The 22,257-nt window shown below is 40.4% G+C and overlaps 1 pseudogene; it reads right to left on the bottom strand.

Annotated features, from left to right (window-relative positions):
* Positions 1–22,257, bottom strand: part of LOC101414178 (cytochrome P450 3A24-like) — a 95,477-nt pseudogene that overhangs the window by 19,241 nt on the left and 53,979 nt on the right.

A 22,257-nucleotide genomic window follows, 5' to 3' on the forward strand; every position in this document is an offset into this window, starting at 1 on the left:
CCTGGGTTCCTCTCTTCCCAGGGCTTGCTTTTCTTTCCTCACAACCAAGCTGCTCTGTGTGCTTACTTCCTGGGGCTCCAGCTGAAGACTCCAACCTCCATTCTCTGCCAAGCAATTTCTCTGTATCCTAATGACATCACCCAATCAAAGCCTTAATCATTATTTAATCAAGTAAAAGTTCTGAATTTAATACACTCCAATACACTCAGAGGAAAAGACCAGCTTACAAACGTAAACCTCTATTGCTTTTTGGAATTCATCAATAGTAGCAAACTGCTATAGTACTGGTTTCTAGGTGACGTCATCATCCTGAATACTCTTATCCAATTAGACTTCAAATTTAAGCCTGAGAATTTAGGCTCAAGACTAGACTTGAAGCTTTCAAAATCACTCTGAGTCCCAATACTGTTATCTACCAGGATCTCTTTACCAGTATTTTGGAGAGGCCAGTAGACCAGAAGATGGAGACAATTATTACACCTACAAGGGGTGGTTCTACAATCACCAGCTGAAGGCACCCACATTCGCAGATGAGGGGTAACACGGGAGCAGACGCCTGGATGCCAGCCAGTGAAATCGAGCACACCTGGCTAGGTGTGTCAAGAAAGCACAGGTGAATTTTTGGGTAGTATATATTCTCTCCTGCACTATAACAAGTATATAATATTAATCCAGGGTGTCATTAACTAGGGGCAGGGACACACCAAATGTAAGATATTGGCTATAGTTAGCGGTAATGTTTTGACGATGCTCTTTCATAGTTTGTAACAAATGTTTCACAACATTGCAAGGTGGTGGTAGCGGGGTTATGTATGAAGCCCTGTATGATACATGGTTGTTTGTTTTGTAAGTTTACAACTTAAAGTATACACTTATTTTTATGGATGTTCATGTATGAATGATAAAAGGTTTAAAAAAATTCGTAGGAAGGAAGAACACAAAAGTGAAGCCTAATTAAACTGTGGACTAATAGTTAATAGTACAATTATAAAAATTGCCTTCCTCAATTGTAACAAATGTACCAGACTAATGTAAGGTGCTTTTTATGCATGGTTTTTCTGTAAACCTACAACTTCTCTAAGAAATTTGAAAAAAATGAAAAAAGAAAAGAAAATGCTGCCCAGGAGCTGAGGACACAGAGGTGACCCTCACAGGTGGCTGACATACGCACACTCAAACTCTGGCTCACCTGAGGCTAGTCCATGTCCATGAACAATAATTAACCAGAGCTAAACTCTATAATCTGCTGACTCAGAGGTAAAAGTTCTCTTAAACACTGGGGCAAAGTCCATCTGCCTCCAGCTCTGCTCCCACTTTTGCTTCTGCAGTTCCACCCTAATCCCTAACCCCAGTTTCACTCGCTGTGTTTGCAAATCCTCTTTCCTGGGCCTTGAATGTGTGGCCCTTCTTGATCCTATTTTTCCAGCTGACCCAGCTCAGACATCCGGTCTTGCCATCCCAGATTTCCCAAGAGGTAACTTCTCAACAGGGTCTTTCATGTAGTATTACAGCCATTTGTGTTCACGTCTGTCTCCTGCTGAGGCCACGGGGATGAGGGAAAGGTGGAGAGGGAATGCTGGGGGTCAGGCCTTCCTCAGCCCTCCAGGGCAAGAGCGGGCACCCAAGTATTTCCAGATGGGCTCTAACAATGGGATGATCGCCACACTCTTCACACCCCTGGTGCCTGTGGTGGAGCTTCTTCCTCCCTGTGTGGGTGCCTGGGCTGGCATCCTGCAATTCCAGACTTCATGAAGGGTGTCGGGGGAGGGTGGCCCCATAGTTCTCATGGGAGAGACGAGACCTGTGGGAGAAGGGCTGGGTTCCTAGCAGGTCCCGGCCAAGATTCCTTAGTAACCGAGTCCATAGGACAACGGCCCAGCCTGAGGGGAAGCACCTGGTGTTCCCGGGGTCCAGGGAGCTGGGGTGGGGTGGGTGAGTAACTACAGCAATTTCAGGGGCACGCCCATCACCTATCCCAGCACTTCAGGGCACTGGGCCAGTTCCTAAAATAAACACAAAACTATTACATATATGTCCCAGAGTCTTCTTCAATCTTTTGCTGTTTGTGTGCTGGTTGAGCCCTGAATCTCAGCAGAGGTGCAGCCAGTACCTACTCTCCAGTTGATTGGACTCACCCAGGACAACTAACAAAAGAATGATGATGTACAATGCCCATCCCAAAAAACAAAGAGTATGTGCAACTTCAAGCAAGACAGTTCCATCCGTCTGCCCCTGGGATCTAAGTCTCCTCTCAATCAGAAGCAGAGTGGGCATCACCATCCCCAAATCCTCAAGACTGAGGAATGAACAAACCTAAGGGAGGAATGCAACTGTGGACCGAAGTAGACTTGCTTTTACGCTAGTAATTGAAGAACTTGTAACACTGATATGAAGACAGAGGTCACCAGAGGTTTTGAGGGGAGGAAATGTGAAGAATAGGTGTAACATGGGACATTTTGGGGACATTGGAATTGTTCTACATGATGTTGCAATGACAGATACAGAACATTATATCTTTTGTCAAAACCTGTATAATTATGCAGTGAACAGACTAAACTATAATGTAAACTATAGACCATCTTAGTAGTAAGGCTTCAATATGTGTTCATTAATTGTGACAAATGGACTACACTAATGAAAGATGAGGTTAATGGGGGGAAGCTTGGGGGGGGGGGAAGGAGGTGGGATATATGGGAATCCCCTATTTTTCAAGGTAAAATTTATGTAAACTAAACCTTCTTTAAAAGTAAAGGGAAAGAATTTTTTTAAAAAGTCCACAGGCCAAACCTGCTCTTGGAGAAGTACCCCAGAACATGTGGGCAAGTTCGTCTCCCGAGCACGAGACAGAGCAGGACTGCTTAGTGCCCCTGCTCTCGGAAGCCTCCACTGACTCATCCTCCAGGCTCCTGTGGCATTTCATTAATGTTCCTATGGTGACACATCTCACATTGTGTGTAGAATAATTATGTCAGTCTATCTCTCCCTTTAAACCATGAGATCCTCTTGGGTAGGGATAATAATTATTCATGTCTGTTCCTGGGCCTCATAGTGCCATAGCAACAGGGTGAACTTGAGATGAATAAGTGAAGGAAGGAATCATCTCACCTAGCCCCGTTTTAAAACAAGGTCGAGAGTCCAAAGGCCACACCACTTCATGAGGAAACCAGCTAATTAGTCATGGGGACCGGCTCTTATGGCCAAACACAAAGGGTCACAGGTCACAGATGACGTGAGCCGCCTGCAAGCTCTTGATAGAGGAAGGTTTGAGCATTGAGCATATAGGGATAAAGCCACGGAACACTTGGCACCTTGGAGCAGCTGGATTTAAGTGCACTACCTACTTCAAAAGGATACAAGAGAGTTTAAAAGACATCAATTCACTGAAACTGTAGGATATTATGAGCCTTTTCATCTCTCCCAATTCTCTTTCAGAGGCAGATATTGATAAGCCTACAAAGACAGAGAAAACAGCAAAGTGGGTTTAAGGGAAAGACAACCAAAGTGCCATAGTATAGGGGAAGCTCGGTGGGCAAAGGAGGGTGACAATACAGGGGGGTGGTGCACAGGACAGGACATAAGTCGTGAAAAATAAAATAGTCAAGTGTTTTACTAGAATACCTACTCCTTCACTTGTAATATGCATTATCATAGAGCAGGGGTTCTTAACCAGTTTTGTTCCATGGACCCCTTTGCCAGTCAGTTGAAAACCCTGGACCCCTTCTCAGAATGTAGTGGCAGACAGTTTTGTGACATTCAACATCACCGTGTCCTTTTTTTTTTTTTTAGTTACTGGGCACCGGGAATTGAACAAGGGACCTTGTGTGTGGGAAGCTGGCACTCAACCACTGAGCCATATTGGCTTCCCTGAGTTGGTTTTTTCATTTGTTTTGCTTGTTGGTTTGCTTTCTGCTTTTTCAGGAGGCACCGGGAACCAAACCTGGGACTTTCCATGTGGGAAGTGGGCACCCAATCTCTTGAGTCATATCCATTCCCAACATCGGCATGTCTTTAAATTAAATTTTAGGATTATTCAAAACTATTTTTTGCAACTTACCTATAATTTCAATACCTGATAACCTAACATGGTTCAACATCTGTTTGAACTGTCATTTTTGGCAAACATTTAGAAATTCAAATTTTCCCAAGGTGTCATAAAACCGTCTCCACCATCCTTACCAACCTTTTTTCAGGTAGTTATCTACTGCACTCAGAACATGCTACATCAAAATAAAAATCATATGAAGTCCACACTGTACTGTGTATTATTTAATAAATATATCACACCTGCACCATCACATCCCTACAAGAATGTTTTTTTAAATTTTCAATTCATGCTCATGGACCTACTGAAATCTTTCCATGGACTCCTTGGGGGTCTGTGGGTCCCTGGTTAAGAACCCCTGTCATGGGGAGAGGTGGGGAAAAATTAAAATGCCAAGAAGTATCTTCAGTTATCACCTGAATGAGTCATTTAGTAAACACCGAACTGTGGCAAATGGGCTTCCATCAATTCTGTGGCTCAGGAGAGTACTCCTGGACCACAATGTCAATGGCCAGCAATATCGGTGACTTACCAGTGCCGGGAATTGTTCAGAGTGCCTTATACATGTTAATGCCTTCAATGCCACCAATACCCTATTAGGCAGATGCTATCAGCTTCCCTGCTTTACAGATGAGGAAAACTGAGGCTCAAAGCTAGAGCCAGCAGACGGGCATGGCAGAGCGGACTCATGAATCCTGGCAGTTTGGCTGCTGAAACTGCCCCTCATCCACCACACCCTACGAGGTGGTAAGTTACTCTCATCCCATCAGGATGGCTGCTGGGAGCCTATTCCTTCACATGTGTGTACACACAATCACACACACACATGCACACACATACACACACATATCACTAACACCAAGTCACTCCCTTACCCAGCGAGTCCAATTTTGCCCTGGACATCCTAGAGAGCTCTCTGCTGCAGCCAGCAAAGAAGCTCTTTTGACTCTTCTGCCTCTGCATGAGTTAGCAGAAAGTGATAATTGTACTATCTCGCTTTCTGAGGGTCAGGAATTCAGAAGAGTCCACTCTGTAGTTCTGGGTCAGAGTCAGTCATGAAGCTCCAGTCCAGGTGTCAGCTGGGGTTGCAGCCATGAGATAGCTGGGCCTGGCCAGATAATCCACCCCAAAGGTGGCTCCCTCATAGACTGGCAAGATGGGACTGAGGGTGGGCTGGTGGTCTGAGGTTCTCCTTGTGGCTCCTAGACTGTCTCCCCAACATGGAGGCTGGGTTGGGGGTGAGGGTGGTGATTGGTCCAGGAGGGAGCAGAGAGGCCACAAAGGCTCTCATGACCCAGCCTCTGGAGTCACACACTGTCTTTTCCAACAACATCCTGAGGGTCTCAAGACCAGCCCTCCCCAAGTGGAAAAGAACCAGCAGGGCATGAAAACCAGGAGAGAGGACCAGGGGTCTTCTTGAAGGCAGGCTGCCTCAGCTGGCAGCCCCAATGTTGCCCAACTGATAAAACCAGCGGGGACACAAAGGATGGTGTCAAGAAGGTTTGAACCTAGTAGGGCTTCAGCAATGGGGTGCCCTTGCCTTGCCTTGCCTTCCCATGGAGACCATGGGCCTCAGGTCATCGCTGCTCAACAGCAGCCCTTTTTTGTCCAGCCAAGCCACACCTCATGCTGTTTCCAGTGGTGCTCAGGAGCTTAAGGTTTAAAGCTCTGTTGGAGGTTGAAGACGGAAAAAAAAGAGGAATATGAAACAGGTTTGTGGCCTTCCATAGACACCAGGGGAGAGGATATTAACCACTATATCAAAACTAATAATAAAATAATAAGGGTCCTAATTGTGTTACAAAAAAAAAAGCACTCCAAAAAGGTAGAATTAAGGTAAGAAAATACATTCTAGGCAATGGGCAGTTTTGGTGGAAAAATTCTCTCCTGTCTTATTGATCACACTAGACTTCTGAAAGAGGCCCCCACAATGATTATGATGACAAAGACATCTGCTCATTGGTTCTCAAGAAGGCAGTTTAAGGGACCCCCCTTTGGTGTGCACTAAGGCAGCAGATAATGCTTTTGTAGAGAAAGTTCATTTACAAGCCCAGAAGAGTACTTGAAATAGAGAATATGAAAAATAATACATGTGATTTAAATGGCACTACTACAGTCACCACAGAACTTCTGATGGTTGTTCAAAGTTGTTGATAATTGCTGAGAAAATTTTATTCTCTGGTTGGTGCTCAGGAGGAATTGAAGGAAGTAACTGGGGTGGGTTAGACCTGTAGTAGGTGAAATGCCCCATGCCCTCCTTCATGTTAATAAGACACATTGCTCCAAAGAGACCCTGGGAAGCAAAGTGAAGGCACAGAATCCCGAGTCATTCACCAGCATTCATCTCTGGGTTTTATTCACAAAGTAAATTGTGGTGTCTGGTTCTCCAGGATGCAGCTTCCTGGGAAAGCCAGCCTCCACTTACGATTCCTGGTCTCAACTCAACCTTCAGAATAATAGGTTCTGTAGGCATAAGAAGTACTTCATAGCCAAATTTCAGTGGGATCTGCAGCAGTTAAACATACACTGAGAACCAGGAAATGAAGCATCAACTAGAACAGAAGCTAAGAAGATATGATGCCTCAAGGACAACACAGCTCTACAAACATCAAAACTATTGCTGGTCTCAGAGAGCTTTGGTTCTTTACAATTATTCTTCTTTTAATACTTGAGTATCTTACTGAAGTATATCATTCATAATTGAACATAAATAAACAATAAGTGAATAGTAAATGTTGTGAACTTACAAAACAAACATGCATATTATCAAACAGGGCTTCCATATAACACCCCACAACCAATACCTTGCATTGTTGTGAAACAATGGTAACAAAATCTGAAAGATCATCATCAAAACATTATGACTAAATATAGCCAATACCTCACATTTGGTGTATTTTCCCCCAACCCATTGGTTAATGACACCCTTTATTAGCATTATATACTTGTTATAGTTCATGAGAGAATGTTCTCATATTTGTTCAGTTAAGCACAGACCATCTTTCAACACTGGATTCCCTATGTTATAAAACCCCATGCTTTGTACAATCCATTCAAAGTGCACACTCAGTGACTTTCATATTCATTGCAGACTTGTGCTCTCATCACCTCAATTTTAAAATGCCTTCATTACTTCAAAAGGAAATATCCATATCCCATACTCCCTTATACCTCTTGTTATTCTCCCTTAGAATGGACATAATATCTTCTTTGCCATTAGTACAAATACTACAATATTATTAGCTATCATCCATAAGTTACATTAGTTGAAATTTTCCTGTGTATCACCATATTCTTAACACTTTATTAAAAAGAACATTCTTATATTAGGAACCACAATCTTCAATTTCATCCAGCACTAGAATCACTATGTTATATACTCCCTAGATTAATCTCTAGCCTCCTTTCAACTGACATTTAAATTCTTTCAGCCACAATCGCATTTATAAATCAGCAGTCTTAGTTATACTCACTGTAAGGTGTTACCATGAACTCTATTCATTTCCACACATTTACAATAAACTTTAAAAAATTTCTACATACATTAAGTGTCTGCTCCCATTCTCAACCCAAAATCTATTTCCTACTAACCTATAGAGTTTACCTCCATGAGCTTACTCATGGAATTTAGTTCATATTAGTGAGGCAATACCATATTTGTTCTTTTGTATCTGACTCTTTTTTTTTCGGCTTTAATTTTTAATGTTACATTAAAAAAATTTGAGAAAATATGAGGTCCCCATATACCCACCACCCCTCTCACCCCACTCCTCCCCCATAACAACAACCTCCTCCATCATCATGAGACATTCATTGCACTTTGTGAATACATCTCTGAGCAATGCTGCACCTCATGGTCATTGGTCCACACCATAGCCCACAGTCTCCCACAGTCCACCCAGTGGGCCATGGGAGGACATACAATGTCTGGTAACTGTCCCTGCAGCACCACCCAGAACAATTCCAAGGCCCAAAAATGCCCCCACATCACATCTCTTCCTCCCACTCCCTATTCCCAGCAGCCACCATGGCCACTTTCTCCACACCAATGCCACATTTTCTTTGATTACTAATCACAATAGTTCATGAATAGAATATCAGTAAGTCCACTCTAATCCATACTCTATTCATCCATCCTGTGGACCCTGGCATGGTTGTGTCCACTCCACATTTATATCAAGAGGGGACTTAGATTCCACATGGATGCTGGATGCAATTCTCCTGCTTTCAGTTGTAGGTACTCTTGGCTCCCTGGTGTGGTGGTTGAACTTCTTGACCTCCATGTTAGCCAAGTGGGGTAAGTCCAATAAACCAGAGTGTAGGAGTTGCAAGCCTGTTGAGGCTCAGGGCCTGGCTATCACGTGGTCAGTCCAGAGATTCAGGTCCCCTGGGTATACACTAAACCCCAGCACCAACTACAGATCCAGTAAAAGTAACAGGAGAGGCTTGTGAACAAAGATCACATCTGAGTTCAGCTCCATCACACAGAAACACAAACTCCAAAGCAGGGCCAATTGACATGGCACTGAACTCCATCTGCCATGACCATAGAACCTGTGGGTCTCTGTAGCCCTTAGAAGAACCAATGCCTGAGGTTGTATCTACTTTACCTGTCTCTGAAACTCTGCTGAGGTGTGCATAAGGGTGACCCCTCTGTTAACCTCCCGGCTCTTTTTGGAGACTCATAGCCATATAAACTAATTTGTCCTTTCCATTTCCCCCTTTTAATCAGGTCAAAAAGCATTTTTAACTCCTGGTATTATATGTAGACTGAGATATTCTGCCTGTCTGAATTGACCCTTTTATTCAAGATCATTTTCTAGTTACATCATCAGCTGGTACTTGGTAGTAATCCCTCAGTGCCAGGGAGGCTCATCCCCAGGAGTCATGTCCCATGCTGTCGGGAAGGCAACGCATTTACATGCTGAGTTTGGCTTCGAGACTGGCCACATTTGAGCAACATGGAGACTCTCAGGAGGTAACTCTTAGGCACCTTGCAGCTCTAGGCCTTGTTCTTATTTCAGGTTCACAGGCTCACAAGCATAGTAATTAGGATCAAGGGCTCATTGTTGGACCTTCCTTCTTTTTTGGTCTTTGCCATTGCACTTGGGGGATTGTTGCTGTTCCTTTAGGGACTGCAATAGAGCTCCCCTGCCTAGGAACTCAGCACTCCCTCAGTTGTTTTTAATTGTAACCACTATGAAAGTATCCAAACATTTTTATGTACCCTGGATATATGCCCTGGAGAACTCCCTGCCAACCATGTGTCCCCTGTCAGTAACATCCCAATCCAGTATTCCTCCCCTGCCATTGTTGAACCTCTCTGTGATCCAAAACTTCTTCAAAAATGAGGCCAAATATATAGCCAGGTTCCATTAACAGTAAAATGGAATATAGTGATGAATTTAAAGGTTAGATATAGAATACATATTAGTTTAGAAAAATTAAAGTAAAAATAAATTGGGGTTTCAAAAAATTAAAAAATGCAAAAGCTTTGTTTTTGATGTTTTGCCTTCCATCACTGCAATAAGTGTTGCCCTGTATGCAAATTGGCAAGCAACTTCTTTGATCTTTTCCTCAGTGTCTACGTCCTTTTTCTTTTTTTCCTAATTACTAAGATTGTCTTCACAAAAGTTTTAGATCACAGTAATTCATATACACAATTACCGTACTCCCACATATCCAACATAAAAACATTTTCCCTTCCACAGCAATAATCTTTTTACATATTCATACAATATTTACTAAAACTGATGTACAGATATTGAGACAATAGCTTTCAAACCAGGTAACATTTGGGTTTACATTGTGGTTTATATTTTAGACTATACGATTTTCTAAATTTTTAGTTATCTTATGTTTTACATTATGATTTACCTTTTAGCCTATCAGCCCTTACATATTTTTGGTGTAATTTAACATGTCTTATATCCATCCTTGCATAATCTTGTGGAACCCTTCTATTGCCCACATGGTTACATTGATTCCATCTATTCAATACCTCTTTCCCCATCCCCTCAGGGCCCACAGTGACAGTAATTCTTCATTGCTTGAAGGGCCATGTTCAGAGATACTTGCAACAATGTTGAGGGCTTGATATGCTCAACTGCCCTAAAGCATTGGGAGCCACCATTTCTCTCGAGAGATACAATTCCCTCTATTTGAGACCATCAGTCCTCCCCAGGATGTGGGTATACCTTCACTCTCATTATATGGTTCTCTATCCAATGATATAACCTACTATGACACAATGAGCACTCACACACTCCCTAGAAGCCTGTCCTGCATCAGATTATCCCCTTTAAGCACCTTAAACAGGTAACCTTCCTTATTACATTTTTGAAAAAGTTTTCTCAGCATTATACTCAACCAACTATCTGACAATCTCCTATGTTCATATGTTCCCCCAACATCCCCCCAATTTCTTGGGCAATATTACCCATCCTCACACCCCTAGTCCCCTCAAGCCCACAAAGCCCCACCCAAGGGTAACCCTATGCCCCCATTTTATCCCTTCCTTGTACAAATACTTACCTCCAGCTTATCATAGATTTCACCCATGTAAGTGTCAGCTTACATCCTTCCTCTACTCCCCAATTTCTTTTAAGCCTATCATCCAGTCTCTAGCTCTCTGAGACAGCTTGGTTTATTTATTTCATATCATTGAGGTCATGTAGTATTTGTCCTTCACTTCCTGGGTTGCTTCACTCAACATAAGGTTCTCAAGATTCATCCATGTTATCACGTGTGTTTGTAGTGTATTTGTTCTTAAAGCCGAGTAGAATTCCATTGTATGTATATACCACATTTTATTTATCCATTCATCTGTTGATGGGCATTTGGGTTGATTCCAACTTTTGGCAATTGTGAACAATGCTGCTATGAAAATTGGTGTGCATATATCGGTTTCTGTCCTTGTTTTCAGTTCTGCTGGGTATATACCCAGCAGTGGAATTGCTGGGTCATATGGCAAATCTATACCTAGTTTTTTGAGAAACTGCCAAACTATCCTCCAGAATGGCTGGATCCTTCTGCATTCCCACAAGAAGTGGATGAATGTTCCCATTCCTTCACATCCTCTCCAGCATTTGTAGTCTTCTGTTTTTTTCATAGCTGCCAATCTTATGGGAGTAAGATGGTATCTCATTGTAGTTTTGCTTTGCATTTCCCTGATAGCTAGAGATTTGGAGCATTTTTTCATGTGCTTTTTAGCCATTTGTATTTCTTCTTTGGAGAAGTGTCTTTAAATCTTTTTCCCATTTTTTAAATGGGTTGTTTGTCTTTTTATTTTCAAGGTATAGGAGTTCTTTATATATGCAGTTTATAAGTCTCCTATCATATCTATGGTTACCAAATATTTTCTCCCATTGTGTAGGCTTTTTTTTCACTTTCTTGTCAAACTCCTTTTGAGGTGCAGAAGGCTTTAATTTTGAGGAAGTCCCATTTATCTATTTGTTCTTTTGCTGTTCGTGTTTTGGTGTGAAGTTCATGAAGCCATTTCCTATTACAAGGTCCTGTAGATGCTTTCCTATACTGCTTTCCAAAGTCTTTATGGTCCTGGCTCTTATATTTAGGTCTTTGATCATCTTGAGTTGATTTTTGTATAAGGTGTGTGTTGGCAATCATCTTTCATTCTTTTACATATGGATATCCAGTTCTCCCGGCACCATTTGTTCAAGAGGCCATTCTCTCCCTGTTGAGACGGTTTGGTGGTTTACCAAATATTACATGACTATATATATGAGGATCTATATCAGAACTCTTAATTTGGTTCCATTGGTCTGTGTGTCTCTCCTTGTGCCAATATCATGCTGTTTTCACTACTGTACTTTTGTAGTATGTTTTGGAGTCAGGTAGTGTGATTCCTCCAATTTCATTCTCTTTTCAATATGTCTTTGGCTCTTCAGGGCCTCTTTCCTTTCCGAATAAATTTCATAGCTAGTTTTTCTAGTTATTTAAAGAATGCTGTGTTGATTTTTATTGGGAATGCATTGAATGTATAGATTAGTTTTGGTGGGATAGATATCTTAATAATATTTAGTCTTCCTGTCCATGAACAGGGAATATTCTTCCATTTATTTAGGTCTTCTTTGATTTCCTTGAACAGTCTTGTGTAGTTCTCTGTGTATAAGTTTTTTACATCTTTAGTTAAATTTATTCGTAGGTATTTGATTTTTTTATTTACTATTGTAAATGATATTTGCTTCTTGATTTCCTCCTGAGCTTGCTCGTTATTGGTGTACAGAAATGTTACTGATTTTTGCACATTGATCTTATAGCCTGTGAGTTTACTAAACTCATTTATGAGTTCTAGAAGCTTTGTTGTAGACCTCTCAGGGTTTTCTATGTACAGGATAATGTCATCTGCAAATAATGAAATTCTGACTTCTTCCTTTCCAATTTGAATGCCTTTTATATCTGGTTTTTGCCTCAGTGCTTGAGCAAGTACTTCTAAGACAAAGAGTGGGCATCCTTGTCTTGTTCTTGATCTCAGAGGGAAGGATTTTAGGATTTCACCATTGTAAACGATGTTGGCTGTGGGTTTTTCATATACACTCTTTATCATGTTCAAAAAATTTCCTTGTATTCCAATTTTGCAGTGTTTTTATCAAGAAAGGGTGCTGTATTTTGTCAAAGCTTTTTCTGCATCTATAGAAATAATCATGTGATTTTTTTTCCTTCAATCTGTCTATATGGTGTATTCCATTGGTTGATTTTCTTATGTTGAACCATCCTTGCATACCCGGAATGAATCCCACTTGGTCATGGTGTATAATTTGTTTAATATGTTGTTAAATACGGTTAGCAAGTATTTTGTTGAGGATTTTTGCATCTAGCTTCATTAGAGAAATTGGTCTGTAATTTTCCTTTCTTGTGGTGTCTTTGTTTGGCTTTGGTACTAGGGTAATGTTGGCATCATAGAATGAGTTCGTTAATGGTCCTTCTGTTTCGATTTTTTGGAAGAGTTTCAGCAGGATTAGTGTTAGTTCTTTCTGGAATGTTTTGTAGAACTCACCTGTGAAGGCGTCTCACCCATGGCTCTTCTTAGTTGGGAGATTTTTAATGACTGATTCTATCTCTTTACTTGTGATTGGTTTGCTGAGATCATCAATTTCTTCTTTCATCAATATAGGCTGCTTATGTGTTTCTAGGAATTTGTCCATTTCCTCTGAATTGTAATTTTTGTTGGAATATAGTTTTTCAAAGTATCCTCTTATGATTGTCTTTGTTTCTAGGGGTCAGTGGTGATATCTCCTTACTCATTTCTTATTTTGTGTATTTGCATCTTCTCTTTTTTTTTTTTTTTTTGTTAGTCTAGCTAAGGGTTTGTCAATTTTATAGATCTTCTCAAAGAACCAGCTCTTGGTTTTGTTTATCTGTTCAAGTGCTTTCTTATTTTCTATTTCATTTAGTTCTGCTCTTATCTTTGTTCTTTCTTTCTTTCTTTCTTCTTCCTGTGGGGTTACTTTGTTGTTGTTGTTGTTGTTGTTTTTACTAATTCCTCCAAATGTGCAGTTAGTTCTTCAATTTTGGCTCTTTCTTCTTTTTGGATGTATGAATTTATGGCTAAAAATTTCCCTCTCAATACTGCTTTTGCTGCATCCCATAAGTTTTGGTATGTTGTGTTATCATTTTCATTAGTTTCAAGGTAGTTATTGATTTCTTTTGAGATTTCCTCTTTGACCCACTGTTTTTCTAAGAGTGTGCTGCTTAATTTCCATATCTTGGTATGAAATCTGGCCCTCTGGCCCTTGCATATTTCCAGCTTCACTCCACTGTGTTCAGAGATATTATTTTGTATGATTTCGATCTTTCTGAATTCATTGAGCATTTCTTTGTGGCCTAGCATATTGTCTATCTTGGAGAATGATCCATGTGCACTTGAGAAAAATGTATATCCTGCTGTATTCAGGTTTAATGATCTGTATATGTCTATTAGATCCAGCTCCTTTAATATACTGTTCAAAGTTTTTGTTTCTTTAGTGATACTCTTTTGAGATGTTCTGTCCAAAGTTGATAGTGGTGTATTAAAATCTCCCACTATACTTGTAGAGGCATCTATTCTTTCACTTAGTTTTTCCAGTGTTTGCCTCATGTATTTGGAGGTGCCCTTGTTAGGAGCATAAGTATTAATGATTGTTCATTCTCCTTGAGAGATTGTCCCTTTCAATAATGTGTAGTATCCTTCTTTGTCTCTCACAATTGTTTTGCATTTAAAGCCTATTTTGTCTGATATTAATATAGCTACTTCTGCCTTTTTTTGGTTATTGTTTGCTTGAAAGATTGTTTTCCAACCATTCACTTTCAACCTCCATGAATCCCTGTGTCTAAGATGTGTTTCTTGTAGACAGCATATAGATGGGTCATATTTCCTTATCCAATCTCCCAGTCTGAATCTTTTGATAGGTTAGTTTAATCCATTGACATTCTGTGTTATTACTTTCAAGGAATTATTTATGTTAGCCATATTTTGATTGGACTTGTGTTTGTCATATTTTGTTTGTTTTTTTCTTCTCTCTTTTTTTGTTGTTGCTCTTACACTCTCCTCCAACCCTGCCTCTCCTGTTTTTTTCCTTTCTTCCTGAAGAACTCCCTTTAGTATTTCATGAAGGGCAGGGTTCTTGTTGGCATACTCTTTCAATTTCTGTTTATCTTTGAATATTTTGAACTGTCCATCATTTAGAATGCTAGCTTAGCTGGGTAGAGTATTCTTGGTTCAAAATTTTTTTCTTTTATTACCTTGACTATATCATACCACTTCCTACTTGCCTCCATGGCTTCAGATGAGAAATCAGCACTTGATCTTATGGAGCCTCCCTTGTAAGTGATGGTTTTCTTTTCTTTTGCTGCTTTTAGAATTTCTCTCTTTATCTTGAACATTGGATAATTCAGCAAGTATATGTCTTGGGGTGGGCCTGTTGGGATTTATGATGTTTGGGGTGCATTTTGCTTCTTGGATATGTACATCTATCTCTCTCAGTAGATTTGGGGAGTTTTCAGCCATTATTTCCTGCCACACCTTTTCTGTCCCCTTTCCCTTCTCTTCTCCTCCTGGGATGCCTATGATACATATGTTTGTGCATTTTGCATTGTCATTCAGTTCCCTAAATCCTAGCTGGATTTTTTCTATCTTTTTATCAATCAGTTCTACTATCTGTTTGATTTCAGATGTACTGTCTTCCACGTCACTAATTCTCTCCTCTTCTTCTTCTAATCTGCTGCTATTTGCTGAGAGTGTATTTTTGATTTCTTGAGCTGTGGTGTTCATCCCCATCATATCTGTTATCTTTTTGCAATTCCTCTCCAAGTGTTTTCTTCATATTGTTTATCTCTTCCTTTATTTCATTAAGTTGGTCTCTAATATATGTTTTGAGATCTTTAATTACTTGTCCAATGTTCTGTTCCCCTTCCTGGTTTTTAGTTTGTTCATTGGATTCAGCCATGTTTTCCTGATTATTGGTTTGGTTTGTAGTAGTTTTGTTGCTGTCTGGTCATCATTTTATCTTGATGGGTTTAATCAGTTCCTTAGCTTCTTTGTCTACTCTTGGGGATTAATTGTTTTTTATTCTTGTGTAAGTGTTATGTCTTCTCTTTGTCACTTTGTCTTCTTACTCTATTTTCTTGTTGCTGGCTAAGTTCACTTTAAAGGAAAATATTTCCAGGGAAAGCAAAATGTATAAAGTAGTATTGGTAATAAATGTTAACAGAGCAACAATGTGAGATCTGGGAGAATGGATATTAGTCTTATGTAAGTTGTGTAGAGTTATAGCAGTAAGTAGAGTACTTATAATGAGATAGTCAACTGAATATGGGGAGGAATATAGTATCAATTAAAAAGCCAGTGTTTTCATGAGAGAGGAAAAGAGAAAAAAAACACAATAATATCAAGAGTAGATAAAAGACAGAAAACAGAACAAAGATATTAGAAATAAAAATTCAGACAATTTGGCGGCCAAAGATAGGGAGGTGGAAAGTAAGAGAGACAGTAGATGATGTAGGATAGCAAGATGTGGGGAAAGGGAAGAGTGTAGGTGGCCAAAATCAGTTCACACAGAAAAGAGGAAATGGAGGTTGAGGAAACACAGTAAATGTGAAGCACTCCCTGCAGTGCCTATTATATAAATAAAATAAAATAAAATAAAATAAAATAAGAGGAAAAAGAGAGAAAAAAGGGATTGGCAAAGAAAAGGGAGAGAAACAAGCAAGAAAAATAAAAGAAGAACAAAAACCTAAATAAATGAAAAAAGGACCTTGGGTGAGAAAATGGGGGAAAAGACCAGGATATAATACAATATTAGCAACCAAGAAAAACAAACAAACACAAATGCTGAGGGCTAGAATAATCAAGCTGATGGACCTCTAGACGTGGTGGATTCAGGGATGGGAATTCTGTGATGTTGCAGACTCAAGGTGTGTGAGTCCCTGGAGCGTGGGCCACCAGGGTTTAGGGGACACAGACCTGGGAACCACACTTCTGGTTAAAGGGGAGCACCGCAGCACAACACAGCCTTCAGGGATCCCCACAGCTGGGCACCTGCCCTAGGGGGAGGGGTCCTGCCCTCAGTCTCTGAGCTCAGTGTCAGAAACCCAAAATTGCACCTCTCACAAGAATCTCTTCTGTCACTGTCTCACCAAATCAACATGCAGATACCTCCTGCTCTGCAATCCCCCGAAACAGCCTGCTGGGGGCGCCACTACACTACAAAGAGTTCAGGGACCACTGCAGATGGGCTGACAGCCCTAGGTGGAAGGATTCTGCCTAGAACTTCTGACCTCCATGTCAGAAACCAAAAGTTCCACCTCTTGCAAGAATCTCCTCCATCACTGTCTCACCAAATCGACTTCCAGTCACCTCCTGCTCTGCAAGCCCCCAAAACCACCCACTTAGGACTTGGGAACTCTTCAGTGCAGCAAACCCTCCAGGAATCGCTGCCGCTGAGCTGCCAGCCCCAGGGGGAAGCGTCCCATGCACAACCCCAACCTCTGTGAAAGAGACCCAAAATTCTACCTCTTACAAGAATCTCCTCTGTCACCGTCTCACTAAATTGATGTCCAGACTCCTCCTGCCCTGCAAACACCCAAAACAGCCCAGTCCAGTGGGACTCCAACCCTACTCAGTCACTTCCTTGCAGGAGAGATTATAAGGTGCACTCACTCAGACACCTTCTTGCCCCACCTCCTCTGGCATACACTTTTAATTTCTGTTTATCTGTGAATATTTTGAACTCTGTCATTTTTCAATGTTAGCTTAGCTGGGTAGAGTATTCTTGGTTGAAAAGTTTTTCTTTTAGTACTTTGACTATATCATACTACTGCCTTCTTACCTCCATGGGTTCAGATGAGAAATCAGCACTTAATCTTATGGAGCCTCCCTTGTATGTGATGATTCTCTTTTCTCTTGCTTCTTTTAGAATTTTCTCTTTGTCTTGAGCATTGGATAATTTGACAAGTATATGTCTTGGGGTAGGCCTGTTGTGATTCATGGTGTTTGGGGTGTGTTGTGCTTCCTGGACATGTACATTCATCTCCCTCAGTAGATTTAGGGCGTTTTTGGCCATTATTTCCTCCAGCACCCCTTCTGTCCCCTTTTCCTTCTCTTCTCCTTCTGGGATGCCTATGATACATATGTTTGTGCATTTTGCATTGTCATTCAGGTCCCTAAGCCCCAGCTGGATTTTTTCTATTTTTTTTTATAGATTAGTTCTACTATCTGTTTGATTTCTTGGGCTGTGGTGTTCATCACCATCATATCTGTTTATCTTTTTGTGTATGACTGCAATTTCTTCTGTATTCTCTCCAAGTGTTTTCTCCATATTGTTAATCTCTTCATTTACTCCATTAAGTTGGTCTCTAATATATTTTTTGAGATCTTTAATTACTTTTCCAATGTTCTGTTCCCCTTCCTGGTTTTTAGTTTGTTCACTGGATTCAGCCATGTTTTCCTGATTATTGGTTTGGTTTGTAGTAGTTTTGTTGCTGTCTGGTCATCATTTTATCTTGATGGGTTTAATCAGTTCCTTAGCTTCTTTGTCTACTCTTGGGGATTAATTAGTTGTTGTTCATGTGTAAATGTTATGTCTTCTCTTTGTCACTTTGTTCTTCTTACTCTATTTACTTGTTGCTGGCTACGTTCACTTTGAAGGAAAATATTAGGGCCAGGAAAGCAAAATGAATAAGAAAAGAAAAATGTATAAAGTAATATTGGTAATAAATGTTAATAGAACAACAATGTGAGATCTAGGAGAATGGATATTAGACTCATGTAAGTTGTGTAGTGTTATAGCAGTAAGTAGAGTACCTATAATGAGACAGTCAACTGAATATGGGAGGAATATAGTATGAATTAAAAAGCCAGTGTTTTCATGAGTGAGGGAAAGAGAAAAGAAAGACAATAATATTAAGAGTGGATAAAAGACAGAAAACAGAACAAAGGTATTAGAAATAAAAAGTCAGACAATTTGGGGGCCAAAGAAAGGGAGGTGGAATGTAAGAGAAACAGTAGATGATGGAGGATAGAAAGATGTAGAGGAAAGGGGATAGTGTAGGTGGCCAAAATCAATACATACCTAAAAGAGGAAATGGAGGATGAGGAAAAACAGCAAATGTGAAGTGCTCCCTGCAGCATCTATTATATAAAGAAAAGAAAATAAAAAAGAAGAAAAAGAGAGAGAAAAGAGAGAAAAAATGGGGGAGCAAGGAAAGGGGGAGGGGAAATAAGCAAGAAAAAGAAAAAGAAAAAAACAAAATAAATGAAAAAGGACATTGGGGGATAAAACAGGAGAAAAGTCCGGGAAACAATGCAACAGTAGCAACCACGACAAAAACAAAAGAACCAACGTTTCAAGCTAGGAATCTTCTTTGCAGTCAAATAAAACACTTAGAGATCTGACATTCCCCCTTCCTCCTCTCCTCACTTCTCTGTCTCCCAGGGCAGCAGAAAAGCTGCCTGAGAGATCTGGTAGGAGATTCAAGTGTGTCCTTGTTGAACCAACTCAACACAGAAGACAATGACTCTTTATTTCCAGTGTTGAAGCACCTACACCTCACCACAAACCCCAAATATGCTATTGGAAGCTTGGATAGCACGTCCTACAGTCCCTCCCCTTTAGGTGTGCTAGGGGAGGTCCAATTGATTTTCTGACTCCACCTTCTCTCAGACCAAGTTTCCTATCCCAGGATGTTTAGGTAAATTGGGCTTTCTCAGCAGATTTACCTCTCCTTTCTTCCCAGACTCTCCCCAAGCCAGCTGGTACACTCCTCCAAGCTCAAGGAGGAAAAAAAAACCCCAAAAAACAAAAAATGTGGAGGGCTAGGGTAATCAAGGGCCTTAGATGGACCTCAGGGCTTGGTGGATTTGGGAATGTGAAGTCCGTGAAATTGCAGACTCAAGGTATGTGTGTCTCTGGAGCATGGGCTACCAGGGTTTAGGAAATAGAGACCTGGGAACCACGCATCTGGTAAACATGGGGTTTGGGAACACCGCAGCACAACAAAGTTTTCAGGGATCGCTGCGGCCAGGCCTGGGAACACTGCAGTACAACAAAGTTTTCAGGGATTGCTATAGCTGGGCCACCATCCTTAGGGGGAGGGGTCCAGCCCACAACTTCTGGCCTCTGTGTCAGAAACCCAAAATTCCACCTCTCACAAGAATCTCTTCTGTCACTGCCTCACCAAATCGACATCCAGGCACCTCCTGCTCTGCAAGCCCCTGAAACCTTATCTGACTTATTTTATGCAACATAACACCCTCAGGGTGCATCCTGATAGCTGAATAGTATTCCATTGTATGTATATGACACATTTTGTTCATCTACCAATCCAGTTACTATGAATATATTCAGAAGAACTGAAAGCTAAGACATAAACTGACAGTTGCATACTGATGTTCATTGCAACATTATTCATAATTGCAAAAATACAGAAACAGCTCAATTGTCCATCAACCAATGATTGGATACAATTATTCTATAAGTTCTGTCAAGACTACACAGAAAGCATTCATCCAACCATTCATTCAATAGAGTATTTATTGAGCACCTTTTTTGCACCACATCAAGACATTATCATGTTACTTTGTGTTCTTTTTCCACTTATATTTTAAGTGAAATTAATTTAAAGAAATTTAAATCAGATTCATAGGCAACATGAAAACTATTTTTTGGAAATCCATATAAAGTTAATGTGTATGCTGAAACTTGCCAGGTAATCATTAGCTGGTAATATACATTTTAATTGAATGGGCAATCACTGGCTTCCAAATAGTTCAGTCACTCCTGTCAATGGACGCTAGCCATCCAGATTAATGACCAGAAGAGGTCTGCAGGAAGCATTATGCCTCTGTTTCATAACAACCTCTCTCAATTCCTAAGAGAAAGAAAAATGGATTTCTGATGATGTACAAATTTGATGGAGAATCTGAGCCCCATTCATGCCCACTTACGCCTCCAGCGTTGATGGATCCACCAACATTATAAAATTCTGATCCTAGTAGAATGAAGGGCAGAAAACTTGTGGTGTAAAGTGAACACAGCTGGTCTCTGGATGATAGGGAGCTACCACACTATATAGTGCCTCGGGTCAAGTGTGCCAGAGCTCTGCTTTTCCCAGGGCTTTGTTCATAGTTGGTACAAACATAAAAGACTGGGACACAGTGCAGTATACTCTCAAATAAGATGTGAACAAGCTCTATCTCCTCTTCCTTCCTCAACAGAGAACATGCTCAAGAAGAGAAATTGACACATTAAATGCCCAAGTACTAGAAATAAGATTTAATGGCTTTGCTTGATATGAAGCAGTGACAACATTTCTTCAGGTCTTTCAGAGGAGGAATTGCAAATTTTTCTTTAAATATAAGAGCACAATGTTATGATTTTAATTTCAAATGGCATGTACATATTTTCCTTGCAGGAGGACACACACACATATACACGGACACATACCACACACCACATGGACATACATAAATATGTATCAAAGTTTAAAAATTGAAATAGTTTAAAATTTTGTGTAAGAACTGAAAGGCACACTGAAAATCATTCCTTAAGTATTTACTAAATGCCTGCAATGGACAAAGCTCCAAGTAAGGCTCTAATGGGAGTCTACAGGAGGAATAAAATGAAGTGCTAGACTTAAGAAAGGAAAACACATTCACATACAAAGAAAATACAGGGAACCAAACTAGGTGGCTTATGGACAGATATTATCAGAAATGTGACTAATAACTGCTTGCATTGGCCAATGAAAGAGCTGAGGGGTGGATGGGTCCTGGAGTAGATGTGATGTTTCCATATTGGGCTGAAAATTGAACTTTTCACTGACAATTAGGATGGAATGGGGAGAAGAGAAGGGAGAACATTCACAGAGTGATTTTTAGAATGTAAAAGGAACCCCGTTTGCCCAAATAGCCAAGGTAGCCCTGGATTGTGAGAATCCCTCACACCTGGCAGAAAAGCTTTCAATTCATGGTTCTCAAACTTCGCTGGACATTAGCGTCAATGGGGGAGCTTTTAAAGCCACACTCTGCACTAATTATTTTAGAATTTCTGAAATGATCCAGGTTCAGGAATTTTTTTAAAGCTCCCTTGTGATTCTAATTCCAACCAGCGATTGAGAAAAGCTCTCATGAGAGAGCTTCTGTTGGTGTCGGTGGAAGGGAGGATCATGCATATGTATTGATTGAATAATAGATGTGATACGTGATCATGCACAAAACTTCTGAAAATAGAATTTAAAACATTGCCAAGTTTATGTGAATTGCACATAGTCCAATCACATGAGTTGGCATTGTCTCTAAATGATCCATATGAAATCACAGAATTAGAACTCCAGAACTGAAGAGCTCTTAAACTCATAGATGGCCTAAAATAGAATCTATGACCAATAGCATAACTATTAAAAAATGAATGACCACATTCTTTCTTTGTTGGACATTGAATCTCCACTTAAAAAAATAACAGCTCCCAGTGGAATAATACTGATGCAGAAGGAATACAGTCTGACCTGTGTTTCTTTCAAGGCTTGAAGGAGAAGTGCTGCAGGAGACTGATAGTGGCCAATTTGATGATCATCAGAGATAACCTCATGCCTATGCAATTCTGGGGTCCAGCTCCAAAGGCCAGGTATGAGTAGGGATCTATGCTCTCCTTGTTTTCCTTACTGAAACTGGATGCACAATAGTAAATGAAAACAGCCTTAAGGAAATAACAAGCACAAGG

Source organism: Dasypus novemcinctus, chromosome 23 (assembly GCF_030445035.2).
Source record: "Dasypus novemcinctus isolate mDasNov1 chromosome 23, mDasNov1.1.hap2, whole genome shotgun sequence".
Lineage (NCBI taxonomy): Eukaryota > Metazoa > Chordata > Mammalia > Cingulata > Dasypodidae > Dasypus > Dasypus novemcinctus.